The sequence below is a fragment of the Equus quagga genome, chromosome 20 (genome assembly GCF_021613505.1).
Source record: "Equus quagga isolate Etosha38 chromosome 20, UCLA_HA_Equagga_1.0, whole genome shotgun sequence".
NCBI classification, from domain to species: Eukaryota; Metazoa; Chordata; class Mammalia; order Perissodactyla; family Equidae; genus Equus; species Equus quagga.
In genome coordinates, this window is record NC_060286.1 from 3,277,374 (window position 1) to 3,295,175 (window position 17,802).

The 17,802-nt window shown below is 42.8% G+C and overlaps 1 protein-coding gene across 1 annotated transcript in view; it reads left to right on the forward strand.

Moving 5' to 3' along the window:
• The window catches only part of PELI2 (pellino E3 ubiquitin protein ligase family member 2), a 177,318-nt gene that overhangs the window by 20,219 nt on the left and 139,297 nt on the right, over positions 1 to 17,802 (forward strand). The window lies entirely within an intron of this gene.

Below are 17,802 nucleotides of genomic sequence, written 5' to 3' on the forward strand. Positions count from 1 at the left end.
GAATGTGTGTCTTTCTTCTTCTCTTCTCTTCTCCGCCTCTCCCTCCTTCTCCTCCTCCTCCTCCTCCTCTTCGTGTAGTCTGCGCTCTGAGATCATTCCTCTCCAGGGAGGCCTTGGCGGCTTGCCTTTGGCATCTTCCTCTAGGAGTCTCATGTGTACCTGCCAGTGTGGAATTAGTCTGTGTTCCAGCTCCCCTTGAAAGTCGCTTCACGCTTCCTTGCCTTCTGGATAGAGGTGATGGTGTCATGCCGCCTGCTGTCTGGTCCTACATCAGCTGGGACGTGTGACTGGGTGTTAGCATCACAAGGTGATTTTCACCCACACAGACCCAGTAGAAACTCGTTTTCATCTACTAACTGCACTAGGGGTGAGGGCATCAAGTTTACAGGTAAGTGTCTTAAGGTGGGGTCTGTAACCTCTTTCCAAAAGTGGTTTATGGCTTCTCATTCACATAAGAATCCCACAGTAACTTCTCTTTCCTTGGGAGAGACTGTCCGATTTGCACAATGAGATGATTTTCTCATGTGAAATTTGAGAAATTTCTTTTCAGCCATTGGAGTGGGTAATAAGAGAAAGAAGAGCTCTTTGGGCCACGTAACAAGTAATTGCTTGAATATCTGGATTAAAGTGGAGGAAAAAAATGAAAACCTGAGCTGCTAGAGCTTAGTGGGCCATTGGGTCCCTATCCTTGGGCAGGACAGTGGACTCTTTCCACGGTCCCTCCAGGGAACCTGACCCCGGTTCCTGGTCACTCCAGAGTGTCTCAGGGTTGAGTCTTCCGCCAGGCACGTGTGTAGAAAAGGTGGCTTTGTGCGTGCTTCCGCTTTGAGGCTGCTTAGCAATATTGTTAGTGTGTGAAGAATGACTACTCGTATTCGTGTGTGAGCTCTAACTTTATCATCACTTGTTTAAAAAGCAAGATTGTGTGATCCAGTTTGAGGCTAATGGTTTGGATTTAAGATTTTAAGCTGTTCTGAGTGTAAGTTGCTAATGTTCTGTATTTAGGAAGATAAACGTGAGTTCATCTTTGCAGACAGTTGGGAAACCTGTAAGAGTGATGTTTGGATCATTCTCACAGAAGTGTTGCTTGATTCCAAACGTTTCAGTCTGAAGTGGGGACAGCCAGCTGCTCTGCTCCTGGCTGCCGTTAGTGGCCTACAGCACTTTTTCACCTGTACATTTTCCAAGAGGCTCCAGGGGATGGGTTTCCCGCAGGCAGCCTTGTGGCTGCTGCCTTTGCTGCAGACGTCTGCTGGCGCAGGCTTCCCTCTGGCTCTCCAGTGTCAGGGTGCTGAGTGGCCAGGCCCGGGCCCCCCGCCCTCACTGTGCCAGCTCCCTACGGCAGTCTGCACCTCTTCTGTGCTCTCGGAGCGTTACAATGCTCAGGAAATTGCCTTCTCCAAGACCTGGCTATTTTTCTTTAGAGCAGTCATTTTTCATGAGGAGGTAAAAGTACCTTCGGGAGTGTTCTTTGAAGATCGTACATGTAGTTAGCGAAAAGTGTCGAGTCCCAAAAGAAAGTGTGTTTTTACGTAGATTTTGACACAAAACACTTACATTTGGAGTTTTAGTCCTACTGTGGAATTTGCAAAGGCATTTGGCAGGATTTGAGCATTTCCTGTCTTTGGAATCCCCTACGACTTTTTAATCAAATCAGAGGGCAAGTGGTTCTGTGATTCTTTCTGTCTTTCAAAGACTGAAAAATATTCATGAATTGTTTTCTGTAATATCTGTACAGGAAAAGACTATGAAATGGCAGCTGCTTAACAGGAATATATAGTAGGGTATTTGCCAAATTTGAATTTGTAAAGCTCTGAAACTTTGTGAAATGATTTGTCACATTTAAGAAGAAAGGCAGGTCTTATTGTTAGAGAGACGTGAATAATGATGGCATACTAAAATTTTAAAGATTTGATCCACCAAGTTAATAATAGCGTTTATTTTATTTCTGACTGTAATTGATTTGTGGCATAACTACAAGTTACACAGTGAGCAAATTGTTCTCAGTATACTGTCAGTCTAGTGAAGTCTGGTAAGTCTGTTGTTCGTTCATTCAGCTGGTCTGAAGTCTCCATAGCATAATTACGGATATACTTAGTTCATGTTGAAACAATTATTTCTCCTGTGTTGTTGATGTATGTGTTTTCTCAGGTGCCTTTTCCCAGCCTGGCTTTCACTTCTCCTGCTGACAAAGTTGATGAACATGTCGGGGAGGGGGTGGGAAAGAATGGGGGTTACAAGCGGTTCAAGCTGGTCCGGCCAGCAGGGAGCTGGAGGCATTTTCAGAATGTTGGCGACACAGTCACAGGGACAGCTGGGTGGAGGGGAGCTCACTGGATAAGCCACAGCATCCTTAATTATCTAACTGCATGCCTGGCTTCTGGGACACCCTAAACGGCAGGGCATTTCATACCCAGTCATTTTCCTTGGTTGGTGCTGGCTGGGGGAGGGTGGGAGGTCGGCAGGGAAGGGAGACAGATGGGCCAGGGAGGGTGGGGTGGTAGGAGAGAGACGTGGGGCTGCTGGACAGAGTGGGACTGAAAAATAGTGGCTTTTCTTTGTATCTGGTACCTTCAAGATTTGTCTTAGACTAATGATTAAACTATATTGAAAATTGATGTGTGTTTTGTATTCACTTGCTTATTTTCTAAGCAGAGTATCCTATGGCTTTTTTGTGTAGTGCTATTAAAGTTTATTTCTTATTGAACCCGACTCCTTTTCCCCTATCTGTTCATTCTTTTGCCATTGTTTCCCTTTCCTTTTTTTCTCTCCTTTGGGTACATTTCTGTTTTGGTTTATTTTTTAAATCTTAGGTTTACTTTGCCTCAGGTGCCTGAGGGCCTTTTTCTCTGTGCGCTCCCTGTTGTGTTTCAGCTTGCCTTTGCTACTGTCGTTCCATGTTGCAATTTTTTGCTTTTGTAATTAATTTTCTAAAAATTTAATTCTGGCAACCAGTGAGATTCCACTAGCACAGATGAAGAACAGAAACACCAGGGCCAGGGAAAGTCCTGACATCATCCTGTTGCACACCCCTCCCCTTTAGCCAGCTTTCTAGTTGGTAAAATCAGGCCCCTTTCTTTGGAAAGGGTGGTGCAAACCAACGTTGTCATTAAATGGGAGAGCTGGGATTTCAGTGTTTGAGGCTTGTTGCTAGGGCATTTCATTGCTGCTTAAATTGGCTTTCATTAGAAATGAATGGTTAGTTGCCTGAAAATGGGCCTGTCCTCCTCTCCCCTTCTCTGCTTCCTCCCTTGTTAACATCTTAGCGTGCATCTGAATGAAATGAAGATGCAGCCTGCGTGTTTATGGCTGAGTTGTGCATCCTGCCTCAGACGTGGGTATTCAGAACAGGGTATCTCCGTTGAGTGTATTTTTATCTGAAAAATTTGTAATTGTACAGAACTGATGCATCTTCCCATTAATGTCTTTAGGGCTTATAAAGAATAGTTGATAACAACTCTCTACCCCCAGAACACAAACAGACAAACTCCTTCCTCCAATTTCAGATAACCATTTAAAATGATTTAAGAGAGTACCAGTGGTTGCTTGGTCAAATGAATCCCATTTGAATATATTCTCGTTAGGTGCAAATTAATCTAATTTTCGAAAGTAGTAAAAGCAGCAGTAAGTACAACAATAGTGTATCCTATTTTGACCGTTAGAGTGAGGTCTAAAAGAAAAGTACATTAAGTTTAAGCTAATCTTGAAGATGACTCCTTCTTTGAAAAGGAGTTACTTTTGAAAGTTTCTAAGTAAAGACTGTTACGTTAAAGGGTTATGTGCACAGGCAGCACAGCCCTCAGCAAGATTACTAATCCTCTTCAAGAGGGTGGTGGTCAACCTCTCCTTTTGGAATGACAGCAGGAAAAGAGACTTTTCAAGGCTTGAAATTATTTTTAGTTTTTAACTTGATAGCCAAGGACTCAGTAGTGTTTCCAGTTTGGAATTTTGGTGCAGCTACAAGACAGGGAAAATTTATGATGCAAGAAAATCCGACAGGGTACAGTGGACGAGTGAAAGGTGTACCTGTGATCAGGAGATGACAGTTCCATTTCTTCCCAAATATGAAAATGAAATCATTTTCTGTTCTGTCATTTCCCTGAACTCTGTTCCTAGAAGAAAGGATTACAATAGGAAATCTCAAGGTTACTCGAAATCTACAGATACAGCAGTGGCAAATTGAGGTACTTCCCAATTTCTTTTTGCAAGTAATTGCCTTTTGTTAAGGAAGCTTTAACATGTACATTGTCGAAGATGTGGAAAATACAGAAGTGTATGAAGGGGGAAGTAAGGCACTCATGGTCCCACCACGCAGAGGGAAGAGCTGTCACCCGTGCAGTGTCCCCTGACCGTCCCTGTGTCCCCTCCTGCTCCTCTGCTGGGTGTACCCACACAACAGTTGGAGGGCCAGTGTGAGTCGCATTGTGGCACGTGCCTGCCTGTGCTGTTCAGTGGCTTCCAAGGTCTGGCGCTCTCGTGTCTGCTTATGTGTTCTCCTCTCCTCGACCCCTTAGCGCTCTGTGTCAGCATCCTGTGTCCTTCATAGACCATATCCTAGTTTGCATTTATTTTTTTTTAAAGATTGACACCTGAGCTAACAGCTATTGCCAATCTTATTTTTTCCCTCTTCTTCTCCCCAAAGCTCCCCAGCACATAGTTGTATATTCTAGTTGTAGGTCCCTCTGGTTGTGCTATGTGGGATGCTGCCTCAGCATGGCCTGATGAGTGGCGCCATGTCTGTGCCCAGGATCTGAACTGGAGAAACCTTGGGCTGCCCAAGCAGAGCGTGCAAACTTAACACTCGGCCATGGGGCCAGCCCCTGCATTTATTTTATATTTACTTGGGTTTTGTCTGTCTCTCACCCTACAATGTGAGCTCTGCAAAGTGTGAGGCCCGGGTCATCTTAGTATCCCCAGAGGTGGCAAGTGCTTGGAATATTGCAGGGCTTAGGAGAAGTTTACCAAGCAGTGAATGAACGGATGAGTATTTCAGGCCTTTCTCTTTGCACGCTCATCTACACATAATGATATATACATGTGTCCTTTACAGAATTCTTAGTTTGATTTCCTTTTTCCAGATGAGTATAGTTCCATTTAATTTTAAATGAAGAGGATGAGGTTATAATGCCACAGTTTTTAAAAAACTCTGAAGATTGATACTTATAATATTTATTTTTAGTAAAAATAGGAGTACACAGGCTTCTTATTTGAAATTAGAAAGATCCAGACTACTGCACTATATTTAAAACTTTTTAAAAATATAGGGCCAGATTTAGATCTCTTTTTTTGAACTGCAGCTCCTTTTTTTTTTTGGTTTTTATTTTGGATTATTTTAATCTTACATAAAAATTGTACAACTAGTACAGAGAGTTCATGTATCCCCTTCACCCTGCTTCCTCTAATGTGATCAGCTTTCATAACCACAGAACAGTGATCAAAACCAGGAAATCAACACTGGTACACTGCTGGTACCTAACCGCAGACCTGTGCATTCTACCAGACTTTCCCTAATGTCTTCTTTCTGTTCTAGGATCCAGTTCAGGATCTCACATTGTATGAGTCATCGTGTCTCCTTAGACCTCCAGTCTCTGACCGTTCCTCACTCTTTCATGATGGTGACTCTTTTGATGAGTACTGGTCAGTTAATTCATACGTTGTCTCTCAGTTTGGATTGGTCTAATGTGTTCTCTACGCAGTTTTGTCGAGCAGTCCATAGATGTAACATGCTCTTCTCAGTGGAGCATGTCAGGAGAACATGAAGATGAAATGTCTGTCTTGATCACTTGGCTAAGGTGATGTCTGCATAATTTCTCCTCTGTAAAGTTACTATTTTTTCCTTTGTAATTGATAAATACCTTGGGGAAGACACTTTGAGACTAATTTTTATGTTTCTCCTTAAACTTTACCCCATCGATTTTAGCATCCAGCGGTGGCTCTTGCCTGCAGCAGTTATTACTGTGATGTTTGCATAGTGGTGACTTTTGTATTTCCTTCATTTCTTTGACATTTATTCAGTGAAATTCTTCTGTAAGGAAGAGCTCTCCCTTCTCCATTTATGTATTTATTGTTCATATAAAAATGAAGTTATGGATATTTTATTTTAAGGGTCATAATCCAAAAGTATTGCTATTTATTCTTTTGCTCATATTGTTCTGGCTTTGGCCATTAGGAGCTCCTTCAGGTTGGTTCCTGTGTCCTTGCGACATGGCCTATCCCTTGTCCATCACTTCTTGTTTTCTAACACCACAAGGTGTTTCAGGCTCATCTGTGTTTTTTCTGCCCCAACCCTGGAATCAAACACTTTTTCACAGAGACTTGGTTCCTTTTCTTGCATATTGATATTTATAAACCAAGATCTGGGTGTTAAGTGAGCTATTGCTGCTGGGGTATCATTGCTTCTAGCCCGCTCAGTGGACACAGCTAGGAAAAACATGTATATGTACTAACCTACGCTTGCATATGTGTCTCTGTTTCTATATCTATCTGTATAAATATATATATTAAAAACCATCAGCTTGTACTGATACCTCTGGTTCCAGTCCAACAGTGCATGGTTCATTCTAGCCGACCCTCTTTCCTTATTTATAACTTCTTTCTTAGACAATGAGAAACCTAGTTCTCATCTACAGTATATTTAGTTATTTGTTCAATCTTGTATCATTGGGGGTTCAACTAGAGAAACAGAACGACCAGGAGATATATATTGGGAGGTTTATTGAAAGGAATTGTCTCATGTGATTGTGGGGACTGGCTAGGCAAGTCTGACATCCGGAGGACAGGTCGTCAGGAAGGGCAGGCTGGCACTCTTGGGTGGGGCGGGTGGGAGAGTGAAGCTGCCACCCATAGGCAGAATTTCTTCTCCCTCAGGGAAGCCTCAGTTCTGCTCTTAATGCCTTTCAACTGATTGGATCAGGCCCACCCAAATTATGTAGGATCATCTTCCTTCCTTAAAGTCACCTGATTATGGACTTCAGACACATCTAAAACATACCTTCACAGTAACACCTAGATTATGCTTGATTAAATAACTGGGGACTGTAGTCTAGCCAAATTGACACATGAAACTGACCATCACACCTGTATGTGCCTGAAGCCGTTATAGAATTGCTAACCCATACCACTGTGAGAAACAGATGTGGTATCCCACTTTGGTTTTTGAACGCTCTGTTTTCTATGTAAAATTTATACACATAAGGGTGACTGTAGAAGAGCACTTGTCAGAATCTCCAGTTCTCCCTGTTATTTATAATCTTGCTCATTGTTTGTCCTCTTCACTGGCCCCTGTTCAGTCTTTCCCTGTATCCCCAGGACTTGGTACCGAGCCTGGTACAGTTGTTGAATGAACAGAATGAATAAGGCCATCCATCTTGATATTTCTTTATTACCAGCTTCCCTTTTGTCAGGGTTTCCATTGAGAGAAAAGAATGAAGTGGAGGACCCAGCTTGGAAGCAGGTAGAAAGAGACCAGAAGATGGGCTCTGGGTTAAATCCTGGATTCCAAGGAAATATTTTATAGATGTTCTCTTTACTTTGGGTTAATATTGAAATAGTTCCCCAGAAGACGGAAATCTGTTCCTTTCACAGCATGCCGGCCTTGCCTTCCTTTTCCCCCCACTCCTTCTACAAGTTCTGCTAGGCAGTTTTTCTGTCTTTGAGAAGAGGCTAACTTCCCATAGTTTAAAACTTGAAGACAGGTTAGTTGAGGGCATTACAGACAGTAGCAGTTCTCGTTTTTGTTGTTTTTGGAGTACTAGAACAATGCAAAGTGTCACTTATGTAACCGTATCTTATAAGTGTTTCTCCTATGCCATGCATTTGGACTCCAGAGGGGGAAGATGTGGACTGCTAGTAAAGCGTGTGTGTTCTAGTGCACTGCTTCTCTAACTTCAGTGATAGATGGTTCTGCTTGAAAGGAAAAAAAATTGTGTGGCATTTTAGTATTGACTTATATCACTTTTGTAATAATGAATGTTACTTAGATATGTACAACCACTTAACTAGGAATAAACGCCTTATGCTTATATCTCTTTTACCACTATAAACCAAAGCCAGTTTTCAATGAAATATAGTACTACAAAGTCACTGAAATCCAGATTAACTCGATTAATTTAATGTGTAGATGATACTGTTTTGCTAAAAGAAAAGCACCATTTCCTATACAAAATATTGCATTGCTTCATAGGGGCCAAGGTTTTTGAGTTTGGTTTGCTTCTCCTGCCGTGGGCTGACTCAGTCTTCCCACCAGCAGTTCCCATTTGGAATTCCACTGCTGAAGCGTTTGTTCTTGTGGCATGCAGTGTGATTTCATTTGGCCTTCTCTTGACCCGAATACATCATCTGCATAGTAGGTCTGCCTCTGTTGGTTTCTTGTTAGTGCCAGACAATTAAAGTGGTAATAGTTTGCCTCATTCTCATTCTAAGTGCAGAGCAAACTGGGATGCTGAAAAAGAAGACAGCAAATACGCTTCTTGATGTATTACGGACCCCCAAGAATGTCTGTGACTCCCCGTTGGAGAAACACTGGTTCGGTAAGGAGAGAGATGTGCAAACATACAGTTACCATATGATGACTCAGTGCTGTACTGGAGGCATGTGCAAGGTGCACTGGGATGGTAGGAGAGGGTGTTAGCATTTAGGGTGAAATTTCAAGGAGGAGGAGTTAGAGAACCAAGAGCATGCAGAGGTCATGGGGGCCTGGAGGCTTGGCTGGTTTTGTACTGTTGGAATATACTACAGAGGAGAACTTTTGAAGTTGGTGGTAGCATTCTAACACAGTCCTTATTGTGGAATTCTAGTGTTTACGTGGTGAGAGAGAAATTTTGCTTGTGTTGTAACGCTGTGAGATTAAAGTCTTCGTTTTTCTGTTGATGAGTAGTCTGTTCTTCTTTTACGGCTTTATTGAGATATAATTGATATACCGTTCCATTTCCCTATTTCAGTGTCCAGTTCAACGGTTCAGTAAATTTGTATATTCATTTATAAATTCATCACCACAATCCAGTTGTAGAACGCTTTCATCACCCCACAGTGTCCCCTCATGCCATTTTGTAGTGAATTCCTGCTCCCACCCCCAGCTCTGGGTAACTACTGGTCTGCTTTCTGTCCCTATAATTTTGCCTTTTCTAGAAATTTCATATAAATAGGATCATACAGTGTGTAATCTTTTGTGTCTGGCTTATTTCATTTAACAATGTTTTTGAGCTTTATCCATGTTGTAGCATGTATCATTACTTCATTCTTTTTTATGATCAAATGATGTTTCATTGTGTGGATGTACCATGTTTTGTTTACCCACTCACCAGTTGATGGACACTTGGATTGTTTCCGTTTTTGGCTGTTATGAATAATGCCGTTGTGGACACTTGCTTGGGTGTCTTTGTGTGGACATATGTTTTAGTTTTTCTTTGGTAGATACTTAGTAGTGAAATTACAGGGTCTTATGATAAGTGTATGTTTAACTTTTTAAGAAACTGCCAAACTGTTTTCCACAGATGCTGTACCATCCTACTGAGTATATTGTCTCATTGGCAAGGGCATAACATTGTCACTTACGGTTACGGTGTGCGGCAGCACAGTGTGTGGGGCAGAGGAAAGGAGAAGATGTGAGAGTCGCTGTGGTGCGATGGGTTACTTCTTTGTCTCCCACTGATGTTCTGAATTCCTACACCAGCACCAAATTGTGTGGGATGGCATTCTGAGGGTATTGCTTTCTTTCTGTTTAATGTTAATATTATTTTTTTCTCTTATGAGCTCTGGTTTTATGTAAACTATTTGTCAGACACTGAAATCTGGAAAAATACCCCCCATAGTGATCTCCCGCTGGGCTAAAGCAATACCCCCATAACTGTTGGCCTTGTGATGGAACTCTCTGGCCCAGCTTTTAGAAAGTGAGGGAGAAGCCAGAAACATGTAGGCGGATGAGTGGATATTTCTCAGTGTGTGATTTGGGTGTGTGTTGAAGGGAATACTAGAGTACTGTTATGTCATTACCCGGGGAATATTTTGACCACAGCATTATTAGTGTGACAAGTTGTCTTGGAATGGGATTTGGTGCAAGACTGAATCTTCGGTGTGTAAACAGCCCGGGGACAGGCAGGTTGAGGGTTAGTGTTTTCATAGCATTAGATGGGAAGTACGGATTGCTTCATACCTTTTGGTCACAGTATGAAGTTCAGCACCAAGGTCAGGCTCCCTCTTCCCCGTGCAGTCGGCCTCCTTCCCCTCGATTCCCTCTGTGTTGTGACTGGCATCACAAGCTACTGGACCGGAAGCTGGGAGTCAGCCTAGCTCCTTCCCTCACCTCCTGCGTCGGATGGGTCACCAGGTTTATAAAACTTTTCTTCCTTACTTCTCAGTTGACTCCTCTTTCCTATCCCCGCCATGTCTGTGGCCTTCTAATTCCTTTTCATCTTTTCTCCTTCCAGTCCATCCTTCACTCAGCTATGGAGAGATGTTAGCAATGAAGAGCAATTTGTGTGACCCTGTTAGGATTTATGTAAAAATGTGTGTGTGTTGACTGTAGGATAAAGCGTGAACTTTCTGGGTGTAAAGGCCTTCACAGTACAGGCACCGCCCGCCCTGTCTAGCTCCAGACCCCACGGACAGCCTGCAGCCTCATGGAACTGCTCTTGGCTGCCTAGATGTCCTGCCTCTGGAGCTTCCAGCCTTTGCACATCCTGCTCTCTTTGTTGGGAGAGCCTGTCCTTCCCGCCCTCGTCCACTCTGAACACCTAAGTTCATCCTTCCAAGACTTAGTGTAGGTGCCCAGGCTACCTGAAGCCTTCCCAGACACCTGTCCCTCCCTGCCCCTCTCTTCCTGTGCCTCACAGCGCTTCTGTGAATGTCTCTGTTTGACTTTGTCCAGGAGGACCGTGACGGTGTGCCTGCTGTGCTGCCCCCCCCCCCCCCCCCCCCCCGCTGGACCGTTTACTCCTTTTCTTACGTGTTTGTGGCCCTGGCATCCAGCACAGTGCGTGGCACCAAGTGTGCACTCAGTAAGGATTCGCAGATGAGAGAGCCAAGGAGTCAGGGCGGAGGGTGGGTGGGAGTGGCAGACACCGTGGGCAGTGAGAGCCGTCTGTGAGCATTGCAGAAGGTGTGTGGTGTCTCTGCGCATCCTTCGAGAGGTCTGGACCCAGCCCCCCCCCCCGGCCCCGCCCGCCCCCCCCCCCCCCTCGGCGGGGCGGGCCCCCCCCCCCCCCCCCCCCCGCCCCCCCGGCTGATTGTAAGAGTTTCGTTAAGAGAGACCATCTCCCTGTATTACTCATTTCAGTAATCAGAAGTCCTCATGCTCAGAAAATGTTGACAGATATTTTACCCAAATCCTTACTAGAGTTTGTCTTTTTTTTTCATACTTAGTATATATGGATCTTTCTGTGAAGGTTAATAAAACATTTAAACCAGCGTTGTAATAAAATTGAAACAAGAATTGTGAAGTTAGATGCCAAAATGTACGAACCTCTTAGGTAAGCTTTAAACCACATAGCCATGATTGTTGAAAAGTGAGGGCTTTGTGTACAGTGTACTTTTTCCTGCTTTACTTTCTTTCATGCTTAGTTCTGCTTTATTCTGGTTGGATATTCTGCACGTTGCAGTTCTTCCTTTTGTCCTTTCTTATTTCTACAACTTACCAAGTGTAGTCACATGGGGACTTATGCTTTATAAAATGATCCTGCCTGAAGGAGCATGGAGTCGTGAGCACAATGCTGTGAGGGGAAAGAGTAAGAAAATATCCCATCACCAACTGTTCTTCCATTAGGCTTCAATAGTTCCTGTTTCCTTAGAGATCGGAGCCCACTCTCTACTTTTTTTTTTTAAAGAAACTTAAAAATATTAATTTATTGAAAACTAACAACTATAAACCCATTACATGTTAACATAAATGGCATATTTTTATCTTAAAATATCAGTGTTTTCCCCCACAAAAAAAGAAATTAGTGAAGGGGGTCTGGCAGTTTTGCCAGCCTCAACAGGTCTGGTTCTCTGGCTGCTGTGTCAGTCTGCTGCCACGTCCCACCGTGGGGCCACCCAGGGGCAAGCATGGAAAAGCACGCACGTCTCAGGATTGCTGTTAAGTCCTGTGGCCTCATGGGTCCCCTGAACAGGCCTTGGGGTCCCCAGGGGTTCCTGGACCACACTCTGAGAATTGCTGGTTTACCATCAGGAGAGATTTCTCTGCACTGGTGAATGACGGTTCTCATTCTCATTTTTTGTTTTAGTAAAGCCTCCTTGTTTCTTTTATTTTAAAAATTTAATTAATTATTATTTTTTTTTTTTGGCAAGGAACTGGATTTTCCCTGCAGGCCGTAGTTTGCCAACCCTTCATCTATCCAATAAGTCTTTCTTTTCCTTTTTCTTTTCTTTTTTGTTTTTGGTGAGGAAGCCTGGCCCTGAGCTAAGAGCTGTTGCCAGACTTCCTCTGTCTTGTACGTGGGACGCCTGCGACAGCACGGCTGGATGAGTGGTGCTGTGTCCACACCCGGGATCCCAAGCAGCGCACTCCAGGCTGCCAAAGGGGAGCATGTGGGAGCATGTGAACTTAACCACGGCGCCACCAGGCCGCCGCTGCGCCCCCCTCCGCCCCCCGTAAGTCTTTCTTTTATTGTGTCCAATCACTGTTCAGTTTGAGCTTTTTTTAACCTTTTTTCTTTTTTAAACTACATCACAATGTGAAGAATCTTTTTGTTGTTCTGCTAGGTTAATTTTTACCTGACCTTCAGGAGTGTATTGCCTCAGTTCACCTCCAGATTATATCACTTTTCATACCTTTGTAGCATCTGTGAATAAAATCTTAAGACCTCTCTCTATTTTTTTTTTTAAGATCTCTAAAATATTGTGTACTTTATATTTTTGTTCTTGGTTTAAGAGCTCAAGTATCTTTCAGGGGATAATGCAAGTATTTTGTTTTACTTTTATTATTTTTAAAGGACATTTTAAAGTACATTTAATGTCTTTCCTCTTGTGTACAGAATGTACATTTTTCCTGGCTTCTTTCTTTTTTGGTTGTGGTGGGAGACTTCCCAGGTCCTGCTTGCCTCTCGCCCTCTGTGCTGGCTGTAGCTACATTGTGGACAAGATTGATGGCTTGTTTAGAAATCCGTGGGATACACATCACCAATATTGTTAAGAGGAAGCTTTAGTAACTTAGACCTCTATAATTATACTTGCTACCTTCCTTCTCAAGGCAGGTGTGAGCATAAATAAGGTGAAGTGCTTTGATCTCTTCAAATGGAAAGCAGTTGGAGGAGGAAATAGTACAGGGATTATATCCCTGGCAGAAAGCGCTGTGTGACTGTCGAGGGTGTCTGGTGGTTGACGTTAGGATCCAGTGTTAGCTGCCAGCAGGCCAACTTGAAGGAAGTCATTTCCCTACCTATAGCCAAAGTAAAGAAGTTCCTTTAAGCAGAGGTGAAGAATGAAGATAGATTTTAATGAATGCCATGTATGTTGATTAATCCAATATAATCTCATAACTCATTCCATTATCTATTACTCCTATGTTGAGGTTTGTTTTAACCGTTTTTAAACACATTCAGTAGTCACTTTTAATTTTTTCAGGTTCGCCTATATCTGACACAATACTGAGTGGAGTATTTGTTTATTAATGAATTTTGGGGGTACATACTTTAAGTAAGAATGTTTAAATATCTGTTTACATTTTGAGGTGTTTATATTACGGTCATGTGCCACATAATGATGTTTCGGTCAGTGACAAACCACATACACGACGGTGGTCCCATAAGGTTAGTACTGTATAGCCCAGGTGTGTAGCAGGCTGTACCGTCTGGGTTTGTGTAAGTGCACTCTACATAAATGTTTGCACAATGGTGAAATCGCCTGACGATGCATTTCTCAGAATGAATCCCTGTCCTTAAGCCACACATGACTGTACTTGGAAAATATCTTACAACCTTTTATTTCTGTGATTCTAAATATTTGAAAGGCTGTCAGGTAGAAAAGGAGGCAGACTCATTTGTGTAGCTTGAAAAGACTTGATACGAACACTCGGTAAGCACGATAAAGAAGCCAAATTTAATCTAACATAAGGAAGACTTTTAACAGAGACATGGGTCCCACCATGAGCTGGCCTCCCATGTGGCCATGTTTCGGTAGTGAACGGCAGGTTGGCCCTCTGCCTCGGGCACGGCAGAGTGGACTCTTGGCAGCACTGGAGACGCTGGAACGGATGATGCCCAAGGTTCTTTCAACTCTAGATCCTGAGGAATCTGATAGACCTTTACAGAGAAGAAGACTGAAGTCGAAGGACATTAAATATTAAATGATTATGCCTTTTGGATGTTAAGAACTTAAGGAAATGAGAGGTTCAAGAACCTTTGTCATGGTTACAGCTGGAGCTTAGAAAGAAAAGGCGAAAAATGAGATTGAGGATAAATTGGGTGCTGCCGACCCGTTTCCGGCAGTGTTGTCTGCCACACCCATCCACAGAACCCTGTGAGGCTCTCTGGGAGCAGTTGTAGGGTTTACTGACACACAGCTTTTACATATAGAATCCTTTCTGTTTCTCCCTGCCCCCTTCCCCCATTTACCTGGTGAATTTTTACTTCTGATCCAATGCATTGCTGTCCAGTTGTCTCCTCTGTGAACTTTCTTTGACCCTGGTCTGTCTTGACTTCATACTGAACTGACCCCTGGTGCTCCATCCTTGGTGCTCCTTAGTACCTTACACGGACCTGTTTTAGAACCACACTCTGTATTGTAAGTGTTGTGCCTTTCTTGGGCGACTGCACCTGCTAAACATGTTGCATGAACTTAATGATACCTCACTGATTGAGCGTACCCATTCAGCCTGGACTTAATCAGGGTGTTTGGGTTTTCACCCCAGCTCTGCCACCCCTTAACTCTGTGATGGAGGACAGGTTGCTTAACCAGTGCCTCGGTTTCTCATCCATTGGATGAAAATATTAACAGACCTCCCCACACATAGGTTTGTTAAGATTAAAAGAGTTAATGCATGTAAAGTGCTTAGGACAGTGTCAATAAGCATTTATTAAATCATAGTCATTATCTGGACCAAAGCTGAGAACCAAGTGATTAAGAAACGAATTACTAATGGAGTTTATTTAAGAAAACAAAGCAAGTTTTTGGCTAAAACAAAAGGAGATTACGTTCCTCTTAAGGATACTGTGAAATACACGTAAAGAATATATCTGAAATTTAATACAGTCCTGTGCTGCTTAACGACAGGGATACAGTCTGAGAACTGCGTCGTTAGGGGGTCTCGTCGTTGTGAGAACATCACAGAGCGCGCTCACACAGACCTAGAGGGTGTAGCCTGCTGCACACCTGGGCTCTGTGGCATCAGTCTTACAGGACCACCGTCACACATGTGGTTTGTTGCTGACCGAAGCGTCATTACGTGGTGCGTGACTAGGCGTTTGTCTTCTCGTGAACAGCCCAGTGTTGAGCAGTCCACGGTTGCTGTAGTCCACAGGGTCATTCAGGAGCCCAGGTTTTTTACGTTGTGACTCTCAGGCAGTTGCTCTCACAAAGTCCAGGCCGTCCTGTATCCCATCTGTGTTCAGCCCTCAGGGAAGACAGGGTCAGGGAAAGTGGTTGCAACTTGAAGGAGAAAAGCGAGAAGTTGTGTACATCATTTGTGGCCCTATTCATTGTCCCAGATACTCACATGACACACCTAGCTGCAAGGGAAACTGAGGGGGCCTCCCTCAGACGGACTGGTCAGGGCCCCAGCTCTGCCACTGAATGGCTATGAGGTGTTGAGGAAGTTGCTTAATCTCTGTGTGCCAATTTTCTTGTCTTTAAAATGGGTAATACGAGTACCTACCTCGCAGAGTTATGGTGAGGGTTACTTTAAGTTAATACGTGAAAGCATTCAGGACAGTGCCTGGCACAAAGGAAGCATTATATACATGTCAATGATTGTGATGTGTATTTCACTGAAAGGGAGAAGGGGGAACGAGTATTGGGGGACAATGAACAGTCTCTTCTGTGGGAGAAAAACCAGAGATGGGGGCTCCCTGGCCTGCCTCATTACCTGGAGTTTCTGGGTGGCCACAGCTTTCTTATAATGCCTGTAGGTTCCAGGAACTTCTAGGCTCCTGTCTTATACGGGTCTTGTTTAGGCCTCCCTTGGGTCAGGATGAGAAAGGGTTGTGAGCTGTGTTTATGGTTTTGACCTCAGTTTTTCACTTCACTGTCCCTTGTCATTAATACAGCAAGGAAGTAAATTAAAGGAAACATTCTATTTATAACTACATTAGTTTATAATTATAGCATTCATTCTTCCTCATAGTGGATCTGTTGGTCAGAGGATGGCTGCAAAGCGAAGTGTCATGTGTTGAAATCCCTTTCCAGTTGATGTCAGTTAGAAAGACTGTGTGTTAATGGGAAAGGCGGTATGCAGTCCAGTTACTTCTAACTCTTGCTTTTTCTTCAAGAGGTTACCCTGTATGTTTGTAGTGGCAGTTGGCCGCATGGTATGTACACAGACCTACCTTGGCAGTTACCAAACTTTGCTGCTTAGAGCACTGTCCCAGGAAACGGTTATGCATGTGCCGTGACAGTACGATATTAGGTCAAATAGATTTGGAAGATACTGCATGCTGTATGTTCCGCTTGGAGATTTATAGGTCATCTTAGCATGTTAAGAGCTGTTTGTTTTGAGTAGTGCTGCTGTAACTATTCTGGAAAACAGAGTTCTGTATATAGTGGTTTTGGCGGCATGCAGAATTCTGATCTACTCAAAGTTTAATACGTATCAGGCTGCTAATTGTACGTGTTGCCTGCAATTCCTGCTCTTACTTGTCATCAGTCAAGGTGTGAATATAGATGGTACCCTGTTCATCTGGAGAGAGAGTATCAGGAAGATGGGCACATGTGAGAGGACCGAAAGCTTGACATGGCCTCCTTAGTGTGCTGGGAATTCTCTTCCTTTAGGAATTAATCCAGTAACAGATTTTTCAGATTTAAGATTTTCAAAAGTGCATGTCTTTAAGCCCTAGAAACCATTTTTAGTAATGAAAAAGGGTTATGAGAACCAGAAAATATAAAATGTACATATAGTATCATCTCTAATGTGTTCAAAATATTTAAATTCACAGGAAAAATTGAAATAAATAGACCAAGATACTAAGTGATTATTGCTAGACAGTATAACGTACTGACATTTTTCTACACTAATATAACTTACAAGTTAAAAGTTTGACTAAGATTCTACATAAAAGAAGTGTATGTGTGTCAAGAGTATCTGTAGTAGAAGTGGAAAACTGAAGAATTTTTAACGTTTGAAAAGCACCAGAATGATAGGCGCGCAGTGTTCTGTAGAGTAGCAGCTTCTCCCCACTATGGCAAAGCGGAGCGAATCCACACGTAGGCGGCGTCTGTGAGCGCAGCCGCGTCGGTCCAGCGCGTCGTGGCCTGTCGAGTGTCAGTCAGTCCTCTTGCCATCCTCAGGCCTGACTTTATTTCTGGGTCTTGTTTCAGATGTAAATTGATCAATGCTATACCATTAAAGGTTAAAATAATGAAGCCACCTTATTTAATAAAATATATGCCTTTAAAAATATTTAATTCTGATTTAAAAAAACATACTCAACATAGGCATTTAGAAGTATAGAAAAATATAAATATTAAATCATGTTGTACTGTCTAGCAATAATCACTTAGTATTTTGGTGTATTTATTTCAATTTTTCCTATGAATGTTAAATATTTTTGAACACGTTAGAGATGACAACATATATACATTTTGTATTTTATGGTTTTCATAATCTTTTTTTGTTACTATTAAGAATTTGTGGTAAATATATTTTCATCATGTGGA